Source organism: Megalops cyprinoides, chromosome 2 (genome assembly GCF_013368585.1).
Source record: "Megalops cyprinoides isolate fMegCyp1 chromosome 2, fMegCyp1.pri, whole genome shotgun sequence".
Taxonomy (NCBI): domain Eukaryota; kingdom Metazoa; phylum Chordata; class Actinopteri; order Elopiformes; family Megalopidae; genus Megalops; species Megalops cyprinoides.
The window spans coordinates 18,763,848-18,784,633 of NC_050584.1; positions in this window are offsets into that span (position 1 = coordinate 18,763,848).

A 20,786-nucleotide genomic window follows, 5' to 3' on the forward strand; every position below is an offset into this window, starting at 1 on the left:
ACTATTTGTTATGAATAAAGCTTCCTGTTATTTTTGCTAAAGGCATACTATTGAGTCCCACAAGCTTCTGGTTTTCATTCCACCCTTTGTCTTATTTACAGTTCATAAATTTAATCGATTGTGAGCCTGAATCACGTTATACCAGGCATTAACTGGCTCTTATCCGAATGGTATCTAAAATATCCTGTCTAACTGAATGTTTAATCACTTGAAATTGGGAATTTGAAAATGTGTTTAAAAATAAAACAATGAAAACCTTTGGTCAGAGCTGGACTTCTCAGATTGAGCACCACTACAATGTGAAATGGTGCCCCCAAAACCGAGGAAAAACACCTGTTACATTCCTGTTTTCTCCTGCCACTGAAAGACAGACACAGATACAGATTCCCTCTTGCCAATTTGTATCAGGCATACCTCTCAAGGCACTGTGTGACTTTTATGTATGACTTTGACACAGAGCTTTTTTTCCAGTTGAAAAGAGCTCCCCAAAGACCAATCTCTTTCTTCATGAAAGAGTCTGCACTTTGGCCAACAGAGTGCCCAGACTCCATATTGAACTAACCCTCAGCGTGCTAGAAAGAATATTAGCGCTTTTCCACTTGTCTGTATCACTAAATTGTTTGAACTCAGGATCTCCCTTTAGTTCTCACAGGGTAAAATGTCAAATTAGACATTGTGCAGCTATGTTATATAATAAGGAGGCAATTAAGGCCCACTGACTCAAAGCTTAACTTTAACCTAACCTAAAAGCAAAGTCCTGGGATCCTGAGTATCTCAGTCAGATTTGTCCTGAATGCAGACTGAGCCCTATGGCCTGAGTATCTCAGTGAGATTTATCTTGAATGCACACTGAGCCCTGTGGCCCGAGTATCTCAGTCAGATTTGTCTTGAATGCAGACTGAGCCTTATGGCCAGTGTTAAAAAGCGGTCGTGTTGCCTGCCAAGAACAACCAGGAGCATACAGCAGAGGAGTTAGATGTAGGTAGGTTAGTCAGGTTTCGTCAGTTGCACCACAACTCTGCAGCTCCTCAGGTGCCTGGATGACATCAGTGAAGTAGTGCCCATCCTCCAATGAGTTCTAACTTTACTGTAGTGCACTGAATAGCCCCCCAAGCTTACCGCCAAGCTTACCACAAGCTTACCGCCAACCTTAATCAACCCTTGTCAACCCTCTCCCACTGGTAGGTATAGCATGCACTGCTTGAATCTCTTGTATTAATATTGATGAGGTATCGGCACATACAGTATATGCACTGACATGCATCATTTAATCAAAATACTGATCTAAACTAATAATGATTATTCTGTGTTAACTGTTATGATGTAAAAGGAAAGAAAAACTATAAATGTGCATGATTCATTTAAGGGGGCACAGTGGTGGTTAATGTATTTATGTCACAATCTACAGTGCCAAAAACAAATCCTTTGGAAGGAAGCAGAATTCTAGCAATTGCGCTGAAATTGTGTATATATCAGTGAGAGTAAGAAAACTATTGTTTTTCCTCCAGTATTATGATCCTACTGAATAAAGTGTATGTGGTGCTCAAGGTTGCTAAGAGCCCGGAAGGTTCCATGGCTTTGAGTTCCAATACCCACCACTCACCCACCCACACACACACACTCCAAACAAAATGTGTGTTATCCTCAGACAAAATAAGAAAAGTAAAAAGCAAGTCAAGGTGAAGAGTCATGAATACAGGAGAAGGGCATAAAATGGGTAAAAAGCAGTGTTCTCAACTTGTAGTTGTTGTGTTGAGAGAGGCAAACCGCTAATTTGTAGGGCATGAAAACAAACAACCTGAACGCTTAATCTTGAATCACTTTGGAGCGTTCAAAGGGCTGGCCTGTCTTCACAAAGGACAGTACAAATTGGTTTTTGGTGAAGGCCTGTGATAAATGTGCCCAGTGCCTTTTTCACAAGCCCTCTGATGTTAATTACTGGAGAGCATATAAAGATGCAACAGGATTACAGCCACTTCATTCCTTTCAGCCGTGATAAAAAACAGCACCTCGCTCTGTTTCAGTTTCCCACAAATAACACTTAAAGACGGAGTCATCTGTCAGCAGCCAGGCTAGGATCTCTGCCAGCGCTGGGCTTACTGCATTGGCATATGCATCCTGACTGATGATGTTCTCAGAAGGCCCGAACCCCCATCAGCACAAGAGAAGCTGCTTGCCTTGCACAAAAAAGTGCAATCGGACACATTGTGGCGGGCACGGTACTAAAAAGAGCACTTTTATTTATTTATCACATCCTGATGGACTCTCTTGTCATTTTTATGCACTCTTTTGCTATCCGTTTACTTTGATTGATCAGGGTGTCACTTTTGTAAGATAACAAAGCTAAAAATAATACGGGATCAAATCTGATTACACTCCTGTGGCATTTAATTGTGCCTTTCTAAATTGCACACCACTTTAGCAAATCCCATGCTCTTTAGAGCAAATTGAAAGTTAAGATAAAGCAGCACAAAATAAACAGCAGAATATTATGTATTAGAATTTAGAAAAGCCCTAAAAAGGCAGATTATAATGTCTGGTCTGACAAAGGATTAAAAGAGTATAACTTGCCTGCTTTTGTAATGTGACACTCCAGATGGCAAAAAGTTAGATGAACTTTTGGCAAGCTCCAACAGACTTCGGAAGACAAATCCCCTCTCTCACAGTACTGCAACAGGGCGAAAGCCACCATTTTCAGACACTGGATTTTAGAATATCTTATTCTAATGTATGAGATTTTTTTCTTGTTTATTGGCATACTTCAACCATTCCATTTGCAGACTACATTACAATATTATTTACAGTATCATATACTCTATTGTGTTTGATGTGTCTGAAATACTGACATTTGTTTAAAAAAGCAGGCTTTTCTGTAAGATAAAATTACGCAAATTGTAACAGACAATGGATGCAATGTTGTATTAACAAAATAAAACTAGGAAGTATGACACTCTGCACACTATGCAATAAACAAACAAAACAGAAGATACCTATGAAAACAAGTCACCTGGGTTTGGTAAACTTTTGCAGTGTTGCTCATTTGTTCTTGACCTTTATTCATTACATGTAACTGGCAGGAACCTAAATACTGTATCACATACTACTCCAAATAATACAACAACTGACAAGGTAACTATCTGGCAAGCATACTGTAGCAGTCTACTTTAACACTATGCACTAATTAAACATTGGCCTGAATTCCATGTGAATGAAGACAGTGGGCCAATCTGTTGAATATCCTGCCATATGTCCTGGATGTGTTTGTACTTCAAGGTGTTAAAGTAAGTGTTTATCTGTTAAGAGCCAAGTGTCAGTTTTTTTCTTTTCTTTTTTTGTAAAGTAGCCTATTCTCTTGGCAGTGAAAATAAAGAATACTGAGAACAACTATGGCAAGATTTATTTTTATTTTATGGGAAAATATAGTATGAAATCAGTTATTGACGTAGGAAAGCTACCCGAAGAATTTATTGCAAAGACCACCTTACACCTGGTGTACCTCATGGTTCTGTATTGGGTCTGGTCCTATTTTCTCATGAAACCTGTTATGGGACTCTGCCTGGATAACGTTTCCAAACCTGATCTCTTATTATTCCTGATCTTTCCTCCCCTGCTGTGAGTGTTTCCATTGTCCTGTAGTCTGTCACTGTTACCTTCCACTTTTACTATGAACCCGGATGTCACTCCAGTCTGCTACTTGTATTCATATCAACATATTTCTACTCTGGCTTTGTCCAGTTATGTTTTAGGTTAGTGTTAGGTTAGGTACCCCTTTCTAACAACTCGTTCTTCTCAAATCTGTGAGCAGCCTTTAGTAATTTCTTGAGTTGTTGCTTGACTTGTTTGTTCATGCTGTCCCGTTTCTCATTTCTCTACCGTCTGTAAACTGCTGCTCATATTTGGCCTCGTACACAGTTACATGTAGAACAGATCTAAACCATAACTACTTCACAACTTTTTGCTCCCTAACATTGTTCCATGTACACTCTCAAGTGGTTCAGATATTATGATTTGATCTTCAGCTTTTCAATGCATGTTCAGCAAGGTTGCTCTGTTCAGATGAAAGTCTGCATAGCAAAGTGTTTTGAAACCAGACCTAGATAGAAAAAATCTTCTCACAAACATGATGTAATATTCCAATAATCAAAAGCAAATGTTGAGTAGTATTGCACCCTTACAACTCTCATGGAGTCATTTTGTATATTGAGCGCAGGAGCCATTCCACCTCAGATGGGTAATGTCTCACAACCAATACACTGAGGACTGTGTCCCTACAGCAAATATAAAGAATTTCAAGCTCAGCATGCAGGTACATGTGAGGAATTTGATACATGAGTTCTTGTTCATCAATGAGAGCACCGTTCTACTCTTCTTTATCTATAATCTATCAGTTGTTCAGACACTCCATCATGTCCCTAAGCGCTGCATCTGTCGATGGACCGCTCTATCTCTTTTCTGCTGTTTCTAAATATCCAGGTCTCTACCATGTCCTCTATGCCATGGGGCAATTTTCACTGAATGAAAAAAAAAAAAACACAGTCGCATTTCAGTATAGCCAATGTTGTCTTCCACGCTATTCCCACTGTCACAAAATGACCTCTGCATTATCTCCCAGCCAGGTTCAATTATTGTTGCAACACTTGCTGTACATTTATTATTACCTATTCTGTACACAGGTATTGACATAACAGTGGGTGGGGGGCACAAGCATTTTACAATCACTGATTACTAAATCATCTGCTGATGCAAACAATTACTCAAACAATGCATCTAGAAGCTTTGAAGTCTGATGAGGCCTACATGAGTTTTTTAGGTATGTACATCTATGCATTCTACACATAATTTGCACACAGACATACCGGCAATATGGAAAAACAAACAGTAGCTGTCACTCTAAAGAACTGACTTATTTATTTGGTTGTAAAAAACGTACTAATTAAGTGTTGTCTTTGTTTGTCTGTGAGTCTCCATTTCAAATAGCATAGCAAAATAACTTTTCATGTAATTTCAATCTTTGAATCAAGGCTAGGCAACACATTTCATAATTTGGATATAAATGTAATCCATAAATAATCATTCAAGGATGGCCATTCAATATTTTGAGATTTCGACCATTTAGGTTTCGTCTTTTACATATTTCTTAGTTGTTTCAGTAAGTCCTGTTCACATCTAGATAAACTATGTCTGTCATTATATAGGTTAAGACAGTCTTTTTATATGCTTGTCTGCCATGGCACTGTCAGTGTGTAGCTGAGGGAAGCCAGTGGCAAAGAGGATTTTCACTTCAGGCTGACTTTCTTTCACAGTTACTAAGCAACAGCAAACTGGGTTAAAAATCAGAATTCTAGTTGTCAGGCAGAAACAACCTCAACATTGTAGCACTCAAACTGTATTATAAGCAGTGTTGCTTTTTACCAGACAAAGAACTTATACGTTCAACACAATGAAAGCTTAAATTTAAATTTTATAACATTGAAATCATATTATATGATATATACATTCAAAATTGTGTCTGTAAAATATCATTGTTATGTATTCTATATTTGTCTTACCAATCTTAACATAGTTTGTATGTACTGATGCTACTTGAATCAATTGCAAAAAGCAATATGAGATCAAGACAGGCCTCTTCTGCATATTTTTAGATATTAACAAAATAAGTTCCATTTTACAAATGTTCTTACGAAGGTCCACTTGAATGTCTATTTCAAAATGCAATTTCAAATTTTTCAAAATGTTATTTCATCCAGACATTCAGGGTTTATATTTTGCACTGAATGTGAAATGCTGGGGCAAGGAACAATGTCTGCCTTGGTTCACAAGGCAAAACACATGAGAGTGTTGCATAAATGTGAATTGCCATTCCACAAGGACAAGGAAGAGTCACTTGACTAGTGTCAGAATCTGAATGGGGGCCTTATATTGATGAAAGGATTCCTTTATACCCATGTATAACTATCACTAAATATAATTTAACAAACAATTTACCAATTGTTTGAACTTTTCTTTAAGTCAACGTTCCAGGACACACTTTACAAGGAATCTCTGAGGACTGAATGTAATTTGATTTATTGTTCTTTCCAAGGTCAGTCTTTCTTCAGGTCCCATGAGAGAGGAAAAAAAACACTCATTTTGGTTTATAACTCCTCTCACTGCCCTCAAGATCAGTTTCATCAAACTCAGCGTATGTTTTCAAAGACTAACCCCACATGGTGTCCTGCAGCTGAGATTATTAGTGTTTATTTCTCTTTGTTAAAGTATGCAGGTGGACAGATTTAACATATAAGATCCAGTCCAGCATTTTTCACCCTAGTAAATAAAAATTAATGTATTTTCATTTGCGTATTCATTTCCTTGTAAAAGTCATGGAACAACTGTTTTAGAAACTTTGAGATATACATAAACTAAGTTTTAGTTTCAATGTTTCTGAACAGGTGTACAGAATATATTGATGCTGTCATTGTTAATTGTAAATAGTTCAAAATAACGCATCTTCTTATGCCTGGCCTTGTCCATGCTTAGATAACTAGAAAATCTGTTGCTATCACAAAGAAATAAATTGGCTCTTGATGGATGAGCCAATCACCATATGGAAACAGGGAACTATGTCCTCAGTTTTAGCATCCCAAGTGCTTGTGTCACGTGCATCTGTATCAGGCAGACATACATACAAAACTATGGTGTTACATGGAGCCATGTATTAAAACAAAGACAAAAATACTTTTTTGCAACAACTGACTGCTGGTAAATGTGTACATTCTATGTATATTTGGATGCAGAAATAAAAAAAAATGATTGCCATATTTTCTATTTTGATCTATTCCCACACTATGTCAGCAACAGGATTAAAGTGGATGGTAGGGATTCACTTCCATTCTCCGGTCATACAGAAAATCAATAATGACTATGGACAGAACCAAATAAATATTTGGGGAACCTTAAATCAATGCTGCAGTCTAACACCCTTTAAGTATTTTACTTCAAATATAGTATTGTCAATATTTATTTATAGGGCACCATTGCAACCCTACAATGTTGTCGGTGGGGGTTAGGGTGGGTTGCAGCACTGAAATCAAGGGAAATGTCTTTACAAACATGCAGGATATTACAGGAAACAACAAGCTGATTAAGCAATATGCAATGCTGTTCCAATAACAAAATTAATGTATTGATTTCAACGAACATTCAGTCAATCAGCTCTTCTCTTCGGCAACATTTTTTTCAAGTGTTTTCCAAGTGATAAAGGGCCAAAATGCACAGTCTGGTAGAGCCTGGGGAGCGCTCACTTAAATGGTTTTGCCTGATTTGAAATCTATGATGTTGGTTCTCACCCTCTCTGCAGATAAAGACCGAGCCCCACAGCTGCTACCCTGGTGCCACAGATTCTGCTGATGGATACTTCAAGAAGGAAATATATAGAGAAAGGAGTATAACCACCAGCGCTTGTTGTAAATTAATTTTGAAAACCAACACCTTTGATTGTTGTCTATAAGTTACAGCATTAAGTAAATCATGCATAGATAGGTCTTTATCTAGATGATATTCATGTGTCTGTGCACTGCAGAGCATAGCTAGAAATTCAAGAAGGTTTTGTACATAGCACTACACAATAGCTTAAAGTAACGAGTAGTTAGTTATAAAGAAACAGTAGAATGAGAATACCACCCACAATAAGATTGATTGAATTGTTTTATGTGTTTTTCCAGTGGGCAGAAGACCTCTATCATATGCAATGTAATAAGCTCAGATCATAGTCTCCAGATCCTCAGTGGTATTGCTGAAAATAATATATCTTGAAGTTTGTGGGGAAGCACACGTTTTCTCAAAAATTCACCAGGACGTGGTGCTGTCAGTTGAAGGCAAGGATTCTAGATTGTGAGGAGTAAAAGTCCAAGGGTAAAAATTAAACTGGTAGTAGGTAGTCCCCTTTGCAATATTCCATGTTGTAAGGTGGAGGGTTTGAATCAGGGGCTCTAGTCTTGCTTTCAGCGTTTCATGTTGTAGGATGGAACATTTGATCCAGGTGCTCTTGTCTTCATGTCAGTTTTCCATGTTGTAAGGTGGAGGGTTTGATCCAAGGCCTCTTGTGCTTGTATCTAAAATTAGAACTTCTCTGTTTCCATATTTTATTGGATGAAAAGCTACCAGCATGGAAGTGATAAAATTGATATGATGTAACATTCCTGTAGAGATATGAGAATGTTGGCCCATCTGGTCAGTTGTTGCCACAAACTATTTTGTAATGATGTCTTTCTCTATTTCCAAGTAGTTAAAACAGCAGACTAGTGCATATTAGAAGGTGTGAAGCACCCAAGGGCAATAAGCCATCTTAAGGCAGCTGATCTTTTAACATGATAACATGATCAAAAATGATCAAGATGACTATGCAGCACCCAAGACACACTATCAATAAAAATGTTATCTGTATTCAGTGTGATGTGATAAGGGGTTGAATTTATTGTAATTCAGGTCGTAAGATATCTTACTGGTATCTTGCACTATGGGTCCAAGAGACAGAATAAATTGTACCAGGGAAATAGAGCAATCTTGACCAATGAAATGGGAAATTGAAGAACCATTGCTGAGTGTAAAGCAATGCATAGCAACAACAGTGTTATAACTATTACCACTATTAGGACGACTACTATTAGTACTACTAGTACTACTACTACTACTACTACTACTAATAATAATAATAATAATAATAATAACACTTATATAAACACACACAGTATTCACATACAAGACTTTCAACCCAACACCGATATTTGACCTTCAGTGTAAGGAACAGGACTTTATTATGACATAAAAAAAAGATTATGGACCCATGGCCCAAAACAACTCAGGAAATCATTTCAAAGAGTTTAAATCACACTGGCCAGGACATTACAAATATGACAGGAACCGAACAGACTGCAAAACAGATGGGGGGCATACATGAGTTAGTGTTCCCTGGAAGTCAATATTTGTCACTGAGAAATGATGAAGGAGTCAAGCCTCAAGTATTTTTCCAGTCCTTAACTTTGGCTTCATATTATCTGTGGTGCAATACAGAAACCAAAAGCCATCAATACCTGTTCGAGTTCCTGACAGAAAAAGGCAATCAACAGTAACAGTGTTCTGCTACATGTTTGTGAGGCTTGTTAAATGAGTGTTCTTAAGTGATTCCAAAAGTAAATGTGATAGTTATTACTTTTAAATAGTTCTCCAATATAAAAAAAATAATGAAAAGATTTGTGTTGAGTCTTTAAAGATGTCATTCACAGCATGCCTTTTGTTTCTATGGTCTGAACGCAGTGACTTGTCTCCAGAAGAGTATGCTAGTAAAATGTGCCTGTGGACCCCCTGTGGGCAAGGCGGAGCTCCAGACCTGGCTACAGTTCTTTACTGTGACCTAGACATGAATAATCAAACCCAGGAAAAAAAGAATAACAAACAAACAAGCCAAACTTAAAAAAAATCAGCAAATGCAGCAAAAAGCACTGGAGAAAACGCTCGAGTGGTTATCGTGGCTTCTATAATTCAGTGGAAATTAGCATGTGACCACTGGAAAACTACAGCAGGATGTCTTTCCCTTGCTGACTCAAATATCCAGAATGAACAAGGTCTACCCTTTCATGTAAGTTTCTTAGTGCAACTATCCACAAAAGGGCCATTTTTAGGTCAACACTTGTTTATTCCTAAATTACTAATAATCCCAAAGAGTCATAAAACATGTATACTACTGTAGTTATAGCTGTCTCATATTATATATTTTATGTTTAACTTGAATCCATAAAATTCACACAGCCATGTAATGTAAAAAAGATTTACTCACTAGCATATTTTGTCATTGCAGTGAAGCAATACAAAAGCCTAGATTCAATAGACGTTTGTCCTTAACTTTCACTAGCAATCATGTGCTACTGCTTTTCTTTCGCTGAACCCAACACTCTGAGTTTGTGATGAAAATAGTTAAGAACAAATTTTGATTGAATTCTCTCCAAAGCATCTGCACTTCCTCATGCAGTGGGCGTTTTACCAACACCGAACACGTCACACATCTCTCAACGGTATATGCTGCTCAACAAAGCCTGATTCATTTTCAGACTTAGAGCCCTATTAGGAGACATTAAAGTTGTACCCAACCCCCCTTCTCCCCCTGTTCCTTACCAAATTATGCCTGGGAGTATATTTCAAGGGAATTTGGGTTTTGCTGATTCAACGGTAACTCAGTTCCATCAGCTACATGGGTCGCATCTGTAACTAATCTAAAACAATATGTAGGTCAAGTTCCCACACTACACCAGCTCTTGGGCTAATCAGTAGCACATTTACCATCACAATTACGTACATTCCCTCTGGGACATACAATTATTGGCAAACACTGAATTAATCAATTGTGGAAAAAATACGAATGCCTTCATGTGTCATCTGATTCACATTCAAAACAAACCAAAGCCTGGCAGTGCGTTGACACAGAGTGTTTCATCTTGCAACACTGCAGAGAGAAAGCATCACGAGGCTGTGGAAACTCACTGTAGCACAAAAATGAAACGGAGGGGGAATTCCATTATCTCCATTACTTTTCTAAAGAATGTTTCAAGTATAAAATACGTCTTTTTCTTTTACTCTTATGAGAACATATAAATGAAAAAAAAAACTTGTAAATGTTTGTAAGGGTGTAAATAAAACATGAATATCACACATTAGTCATTTGAAATAATTACAAATTACAATTAAGATCAAATCCAAACACAGGCTCTGCTTATATGTCTATTTCTCCTTCTACTATATTCTTAAACCAATAGTCAAATGCAACACGCCAAAATAAAGCCAAATCTCATGATCTAACAGTGTCATGGCGTGTTTGTATACCTCCTCAGCAGCTTCATTAGATTGTGTTTCTGCTTCCTGCGATTCCTTTCCACATTAGCGCACTGATCACACACAAGTGTGGAAGTCCTCATACAGGGCGGAAACCTCTCTTAAAGAGGCACCAGCTCTAGAAAAGGGATCAGGAAGGGACGATATATAATTTTTCACTTGTTTTTCCTCAGTAAGTTTTGCAATATCGGGGGCAGTGAAAACGTAAAGAATATTGACTGCTATGTGTAACAGACTGTGAGGAAATATAAGCTGTCCTTTGTCCTTGTTGTCATGTTTTGTTAAGGCCCTCAGATTTTAGAGGTCTGGGAGGGGTCATGAAACAGAAGAAGGGTTACCGTTAGGTAAACAGTTTGGTTGGTTGTGGGGTTATAAGACCAAACCCAAAGTCACCTAAATGTGTGTGAAAAAAAAAAAAACAAAAACAACAAAACTTACCCCTACATACTTTTACAGGTATATGTCGCATTTGATATTGAGCAAATGTATGTTTTGCATAAAGATGTGCATGTTTAGATGTTTAGCATTTGCATTGCTTTTTTTGTCCTGAAAAAGAATCAAAGTACATGCCAACATGTGTATTATACTGGACTGTCATGAATGCCAACATGGAATGTAAGAACCTGTACTTTCAACATGAATAAAAGGTAAATCTGTCACACTCAGTGAAAGATGTAAGCCCTCAGGGAATTTGATTCATACGGAGAAAGAAGGCAGACTTTCACAGAGATTGCATGTTTTATTTAGCAAGCTTTCAGTGGGTTCCTCTCTCCTGAACCATTGCGTTTTCAGGGCCACTTCTCACTCTCTCTGGAGAGGACGTATATTTCGCTCTTCATCCATGAATTATCTGAAACTTACTCTGTCTCTGTTTTGACAGCCTGTCTGCAGAGGTATTCCCAATGACTACATAAAGTAAGTACAATATTACGTTTTCTTCCAAATTATGTTGCTGTGTTTTCTTATTTCTTACTTATAAGTATGTTCATAATAAATCCACAAATAAAAACTGGTATATTTATTCTACATATTTAAAAAAAAATTTAAAATAAATCAGCCCCTTTGTTTGTTAGGACACCCTGTCACAGCATTCATTTATTTAGGCATTTCCTCATTCACAGGGATAGTGTACAGATAAAACACGCTTGGCATGCCATTCTGTGTATGACTGGCTGGCGCTCATTGGGAATCCAAGTGGTGAGTAAGACCATTGCATGAAACATCAAAACTTTACACAAAAAGATAAAAAAAGAGCTGCATCACCAACTAAAACATTAGGATGAAAGGAAAAAGAAAACAAAACAGCCGATGTCTCATGCAGAAGAGAGGTTTCTGCTTGCTGGCGCTACTCCTCTCTGTGTCAGGTTTCTGGAGCAGAAGGAGATTTCTGGGTAGCCATTACTCACCAGACTACCATGTGCGAGTGCCTTTCCTGCATAGAGCATGCAGACCATCCTCTCTGGGACTTATCTGTTTAACGGACAGAGCATATATTTACCTTCTAGTGGTTGTATCAGAATGCTGTTGGGCCATACATATCACAACATCACTGAATTATTTATAAGCTGCACAGATTGGTTTTGTTTATGGGACACATAATGTACAGTATATGGGCCAGGGAAGGATAGCAAGTTGTCAGAAGATTGTATGGCAGGAAGCATACACATGCATCTTATTTTTAAAATGGACTCACACTCACTCCTTTGATTATTGATTAAGTTCCTTGCTGGCTTAATGTGTGCATGTTTTTAAAAATAACTTTGATTTTTTTTAAGGCATTTGATATTTACAGGACATCCTCAGATAAATTATGCAATAGTACCATCAGCCACCTACATATAAATCTATACATGGATCAAACATGACTGGTTTTATATATATAACAAAATGAAATCTGATCTCTTGTGAAACAATTTAAGACAGATAATATTGATATTATACCTTCACTGTTTCTGCTGGCTTTGGATGAAACAAATCCTAACTGAAATATGATAATAGGTTTTGCTTAGCATTTTATGTTAAATGATTTTGAAAATGTTGTTATGCTGTTGTAACATATGAATATTTCACACTACTTTTTTATATTACAGTGATACAGTTTTTTTCTCTAGTGCTATCCATCATCAAAGCAAGTTACATTACATACATTGTAGTCACAAGTTTGACATCCATGACTCCATGTTGCCAATATACTGTATGTAACATGCACCACCACTGACCCTCTAGATAGCTACTGTAGCTAGCTAAGTAACACCGTAGGTGATACAATACATGTATCCATAGCCAGTTTAATTTCTTTATGGTTTTAAGTGAAAAACTATACTTCCATTTAAATTAATAGCTGTAATAGGTACAATAGCTGCTTAGCCTGCATTGCGTTTGGTGTTAACCAAATGTCATTGTTTGCTAGCTATTCCAGTCCTAGGTAGGTTTTTACTGCAAACTGATTCGTATGACAGATATTGTCATGAGAGAAAGCATGAACATGTTGGCAGTTTGCTGACAGTTAATGAACTTTATAGCATATTTGTTTTTTAGCCCATGGTCTTATTCATCGTTGCAATACCTTTTGCAGTAGTGATTGTTCCTGCTGAACAGGAGTGGGCCTGTTGGGTCACTTGTAGCTGACACAAAAGAGGTTTAATCCTTGGATTTCAGCTACTAGACCTCTGAAATCTATTTGGACTAGAACTTGGGTCCCAACTATGCCAATGAACTGTTTCTCAACATTGTTGAACAGAGTAAAAGCTGTGTCTGTATGATCCAGTCCTACATTATGTCAGAGTCCATATGTATAGGCTACGGCTTGACTTGGATCTTCTTGAAAATTGCTCACATTATAAAAAAAAACCTCACTTATTTTCAGACTTACCCAAATTCTGACCTTACAGTAATAAAAATGAATAAATAAAACCTGTACCACGTAGAAATGCAGTGTGTGTTGAATAGCATTTTCAGCACATAGGTCAATTAAGTGTTCAATATTTCAGTTTCCTTACTTTTCAGCTTTGTGCGCTCTTACAGTAACTTTGTTCAGAGTAAACACTGTTATTCTCGCAATATTACACAATATTACTTCTGAGGCCCACACTGGACAACAGCAGCTTTATCAGGAGAAATATGTGCAGCGTGAAGAACAGAGCTGCCCTTTTGCTCCTCATGTAACAGAGATGATTTATATGCTCTCTTACATAATGGGCCATATTATTCTTCCTCTCACAATTTCACTGCCATATGAGGCTTGTTTCTTAGTCCAGTACCATGAACCTCAAGTGTGCTCTTTTTTCGTTCAGTATGTGAATCAACCCAACCTCAAGTTTGTAAGTTGCTGCTGACATGTTATTATGTCACTGCCTGTGCTCACTGAGATTCTAGGCAGTCTCAAAGCTTGCATGTTATCTCCCTAAAATCGAAAACAAATATTTTTAAGACCTTGGATAATTTAATACTGGGTCATGCATAAATTGCGCTCATTCTCTGGAAAGTTCATAAATTGGCAAGGACACATACTTTTATTTATTGAGTTATGCAAATACTTTCATTATAGAAATGCAGCAACTGACAGTAAAGAAATTATGATTATATAAAATGCAGTAAATTGTGTACGGTCTGAATATTCTGACTTCACGGAAAGAACATGCTGATACTGTAACATCCTCTGCTTTTTATGTTTTCAAAATATCAAACTGTTGTATGTCGACAGGGCTTCTGAGAAGCTAGATAATACATTTTTTTTGTGAGGTGTCTGATGTCCCAATTAGGTTGCCCTGGAATGAACCTGCTTTGCAGTTTGTCAGCTTTCATATCATGTGAATAGCCACCATGTCATTTCAAAGCACCACCTACGACTAACCTGATTTTAGTTTGTAATAGTGTTATAATTTTGTAGACAAATTTGCATGGGTCACAACAAAGTCTATTTTATTGGCAGATGCCCATAAACAGAATGACTTACATATCTTAAATTCCACACGCTGTCCAGTTATGCAGCTGGATATTTATTGTAGCAATAAAAAAGATGAGTATGGAAGCAGAATGATGTAGAGGAGCATGAGCATAATATTTTGCCACTTTCGCCTTCAATGTTTCATTAGTTGTCATGATACAGTACCCTCCACATGAACAACTGCAAATGTCATGTACTGTATGTATGAAATAATAATAACAACAATAATAATAATAATAATAATAATCATCATCATCATCATCATCATCATCACTGACAGTGGTAGAATCTGCATTCATTGGAATCTGAAAAGTTTTTTGAATGGACGCGCCTTTACCCAAAACTGTATGGTTCACCTGCAATAGACATGGGTGTGGCCAATAACAACAATGCATACTCTGTAATATAGTGAATCTTTCAATACAATTATATACTAGGGGAGAATACCTACACAATGAAATCCCTGAAACCAGAAAATAAGAACCAGGCTTCATTAATTTTCTCTCAATGTTTAGGTTGAAACATAAAACAGGGGACCATTCCAGAAATGCTACTTTTATCAAATAACTATTTCCCATCTTGACTGAGTTTTAATTTCAGGACTTCTTGAGGAATATTGTAGAGGTAAGGCCCTTCAGCCTCTACTTTATAATTTTCGGATTGTTGAATGTAATCAAATGACAATGTGATTCACATTATGTCAATTCAATGAACCTGAACTTAACTTCCCTTGTGCTTCTATGCAAAGCTCTTATTCACGCTGAAACAATACACAATGAAATTTATAACCCACTGCATATGGTCTCACTTACAGCAAAGAGGACACTTGGTATCTGCGGCAGAAGTTAATATAACTAATGAGTGAAAATGTGCATAATATGGTACTGTGGAAAAAAAAATGTTATTTTCTGGGTGACAAAGAGAGAAAGAAATGCATGATCCAATCATGAGTGTGAATTAAATACTGTTGATGACGAGACTCAGACCCATTAGCTGCTTTTGTAAAAAGGATTGGGTGACTGGCAATACACAATGTTCTCCCTTTTCCATGTTCTAAACATCCTCACACACTTTTGGATACAGGTATATGTGAGGTTTTCTGGCAATTGTGCTCATGCAGTAACAGAATGCTTACATTAATTAACAATATAATAATCAAAATATTAAGAGTATTAGAAGAAAGGTTATGAAAGAATTTGTCTGTGTGCGTTTCATGGTTTCCTTCCCATTACAGATTTTTGCAAAGCATTTCTGTCCGAACTTGGCTTGGCCAGATTCCCTTAAGTCTTCTTCATGAGATGCCTGCCACAGGGAAGCTGGAACAAGCCAAAGGACACAGAGACACGCATTAATCAGTCCGTGCATGCACTTCCTCTCTTTTCCCTCGCAAACATGTGCGCCCGGCATAGGCACACATCCATACACATGAACAATACACAGTGCTGGCCGAGCTGCTTCAAGAAACATCACGTAATTCCCCAAATTAAACTTTTGGGTTTAAGCCAAGGCTTTAGGAAAGGGGCTAGTGAGAGGTGCATTGGTTTCTACCTCCCGCCTATAGGAATGACAGAACCTACGTATCCAACGGGAGGATCCGTGGCTCCACCATCTGTGTTTTTGGCTCCCACCGCTGCCACATTGCCAATGATACAAATATGGACAACAAATGAATGCCTAAAGTGAAGCTCTGTATCCCAGCAACTGAATTCAGAATGACTTGGCCTGTGTAATGCAATGCTACAGACATGAAAGGATGGCCTGTTTGAGGAACACAAACGCTAAATGAGACAAGAATACAAACAGCCAAAATGAAAATAACATGGTGGGCTGCAGGGTGTTCATGGAGCTTTTAAAATATAGCTTAGAAATGATGATGCAACAAAGTCAATGCCATGTTCTTTTTTTTCCCACGGTGGTTAAAATATCATGGGTAGCAGTGGAAAAGCTGTATTCAAGACTTGCTGCATTGTGTTATAGAAAGTACTCTCCATTTGTTTTCCATGGGAGCCTCCATTACCACTTCTTACCTCAACAGAAACATTCAGCTTGCAAAGCCCTGTTTACAACAACTTCTACAATTATAAATGGAATGCTCGATACCCCATGACTGCAATTAAGAATGTTTATCCTCAAAGAGAAAAAATCTTAGGTGCAGGTGTGGAAAAAAACAGCATATAACGTGTTTGTTTGCAATGAGCCCTTGCTCAATGTACAAGGAATGAAAGTTAACTAAGTTTAGTCATGTGGTGTTATGTGTGAGCAGATGTGTCATACCTCACACAAAAAAGGAAAACATTCAGAAAAAAATGCCTGGTCTTGTATCACAGGCCAATTTCAGGACAACATTACAGACTCAATAAATACCTGTGGAGTGAGCAAACAGTTTGCTGCAAGAGGTAAACAGTACTATTTCTAACACTTTTTTGTTTCTTCATTTAGTCATAAATTGCATAGAAAATACTCTTCAAGAAAAAGGCAAGAAACACAGGCAAAAAAAATTAAAGGACTCACTAAACAGTTTCACAAAACCTTTCACAATGATAAAGCTGTTTGTTTGTCTTAAACCTGTCTGAAATCGAATACATAAAGTGTACAGTCCACGGGAAATGAAAATTAGTGAAGCACTTGGAATAGGATATTTTTCATCTAAATCCCGGATGCAACCTTTATTGTTGTATGTTTATTGTTCACTCTAAAAATGGCATCCAGCGTATCCATGACAGAGGGAGGACTACTACACATAACTGCATTCTATGAATATTGTAAAGTATTTTGGCTTTGCAACATTACATCTTGTTTATATTTCCATTTTGGTTTAAAAGACACAGTTCCATCAAAGTGTCTTGCTTTTCTAAGCAAGCACCGCAGCTAAGGGTCAAAGTAACTTCTGAGGTTTGGTAGACATATCTGGCCTAGTGCTGAGCCATTTATTTAGATGATCTACTGGTGAGTAATCTGTCTAAATATAAAATACTAAAAACGACAAGAATATAATATCTGACTCTTTCTTGCCTAGGAGCATCAAACCTTTAAAACCTTTAATCACTTCACGTTACATGGTGAATTCTGTTAACAAATGACACGTTCATTCTGAAATGATAATTTGAAATTTTTAACTTTGTTATTGTAATATGTAATATGTTCATGATGGCTTACTGTTTTACATAATCGCTTATGTTGCACTGAATTGTATTGTCCTTGTATGAACTCCAGCCTTTTGCATGCAAGACAAATTCCTTAAAAGGCAATAAAAATATTATTCAATTCAATTCAATTCTATACGCACAGTGAACAGTATACTGGTAGCTAACTAGCTAGCTTCCATGTAATTAACTATAGTTAGCTATCTCGAAATCTTGTTATGTAAAGCTTGACATGAACATGTTACCATGCAAAACTATTTTTTTATGTCTGATTTGGACAAATTAAGATATTGTTGGGATATATTTGACCAATGTTAAATAACCTTGGTTGCTAATAAGTGAATGTTATTCACTTATTAGCAACATTCAATGCTATATTGAATAAAGTATATGTCATATAACAAAGTGTGCTTTTAATGCATTGTTTTATGCAATTGTTGCATTATTTTATGCATAATGACATACTTTTAGAAACTGAATGGAAATACAAGTCATTCTTCATTAAAGGGATTTTTGATTACTATATCTAATTTTATTGGTTTTCATAGCTGAACGTAGCTTAACTTTTATATATACATTTCAGCTTTAAAAAGCTAGGTTAAATTATCCAAAAATTCCCTCTAACATCTAAATTCCCTCTGCCTCTTGTCTATATTGAGAATATGAAGTAGGCCTTGTATTACTTAGACCTGCAGTGAAAAGAACAACAAACAGACATAAGCGTTTGGCGTTCCCTCCTTAATTCATGCTCAGCTCCCTCAACATTTCCGTAAACCTCAGCATAACACTGAATCCTCACACGCTTCACAGCAGAAACAGTGTGATGAATCTGTGGTTACTCGTTCTCAGTTGTAGAGTGAAATTCAATGCCCGTTGAAGACTATTAATAAATTCAGATAGAGTACCCTGAACACAGTACCATGTCCTGATTTTCCCTGTTTGTTTAAAAGGCTTTTATCCTGACCAAGTTCTACTTCAGAGTCATTCTGAAAATAACATACATACCAGATTTGCAGTGAACAACTGTAACAGCTAAAACATTCATTGTATTTTCTGTGAGGGGAAGTCATGGCAAAAATAAAAAAATTATCTGATATGTATCAAGTAGTTGTATTCATGATTGAGCATTTTGAAATGTGTCCAGTAAGCCTACAACCTGGCCCAACTCCCTGTTGATGATGTAAGCTGACTTTATTATCAGCAAAGGCTTTTCATTAAAGTAAGTGCAGATATACAAAACCATGGTGAATAAAAGACAGTTTTTCAACTCTCTGATTACTTAAATACAACAACAGGAATCTTGTCACTGTGTAACATGTGTGGCTTGTGCATGGTGATGATTTCATTGGTTAGAGTGAAAAGACAAGACAGCCAAACTGAAACCAGAGATAACACTCGACAAGCCAAACTGAAACCAGAGATAACACTCGACAAGCCAAACTGAAACCAGAGGTAACACTCGACAAGCCAAACTGAAACCAGAGGTAACACTCAACAAAGTGTCTGATTGTCTCTGACAAACCATGCCTTGGTGCACTCAGTTTCTAAATGATGAAATTGTTACTGTGCATAAATAAACAAACTTTAATTTTTGGCTGGGGTTAAACAAGGTCATCAGCAATTTTTGATAGCAGAGTGAAAAATTGTTTAGTCAGCCCTCATAAATTTAGACTTCTTCAGTTATTATTGTTGAGTTTAATTTTGTCCTTACTTTTTTAAAAAATCACTTGGTTCTGTGATTCTTATTATTATGCAGTAGAAATCTTGTTTAAAATAAATCAATGCATTAAAATGAAGTAAATAAAGTAAATCTGAATATTCCTGTTTACCCTAATAACATGCTCTTTGACCCAGTTCAGGGCCCTCTCCTCTTGGCCGCTGTGGCCTGGTGATTCACATTCATGTTTGCTCTAGCTGACTCTGAGGCATACACATCGATTCAGCATGCGCAGAAACCCAGTGACTTGGAAAAAAACCCTTTTAATAAGGAGTAAAACAGAAATGTCAGCTCAGCTGTTGATGGGCCACAGTGTGGATGTCCACTCCAGTTGAAGACATTACTGCTGTTACTTATAAATGCAATTAAGGTGTTGGCAGTGCCCCAGAAAGACAAAGTAAACAAATGCTGACGCAATCGGCTAAGACAGTCCCATTGTCCTGTTCGAGTGGCCACTTGCAGGCCACACACACCCAAGCCCATCTTCTGTCTCATAGCACACTGTTAACAGCTCTGTTTATTAATTTGGACGGGTGGTGCTGGTGGGCTGACCCACAGGCAATGGATCACACCGATGTGCATTGGTCCTTCTGTTGCCTCTCCTGCTGACCCCTTCAGATCACTCTGCTTCTCTCCAGATTCTGTCTTGCGCACATCTGTCCAGATCACCAGGGTCACCAGGGTCCACTTTCAAAGGTTTCCCCTCTCCTGAGGAAAACACATCAAGCTGACAGACATTTGAGAAAGAAAGAAAAACACCAGCAAAGGAAATCAATTATTTCCTAAATGAAAGGGCTGTTGATTCCTCTCTCTCTCTCTCTTTCTCTCTCTCTCACACACACACACACACACACTCAAATAGACCGCAAACATAAATTCGGACTAGCATAAACAATTAAACACAATAACTTAAATAGCTTAATGTAACTTTGCTGCAAATAAATGAAAAAAAGAGGAATAACTATCATACCTGTATATGCACTAAGAATATGATGCTTATCAACTATAAAGCTTTTGCATATGTTTCTGCTTGTACCTGGAAGCCCTTGAGGTTGCCGTCCTCTTGCCTGCTGCTGTCAATGGGAGGAAGATCTCCCGTTGTCTCGTCCAGCTGCTC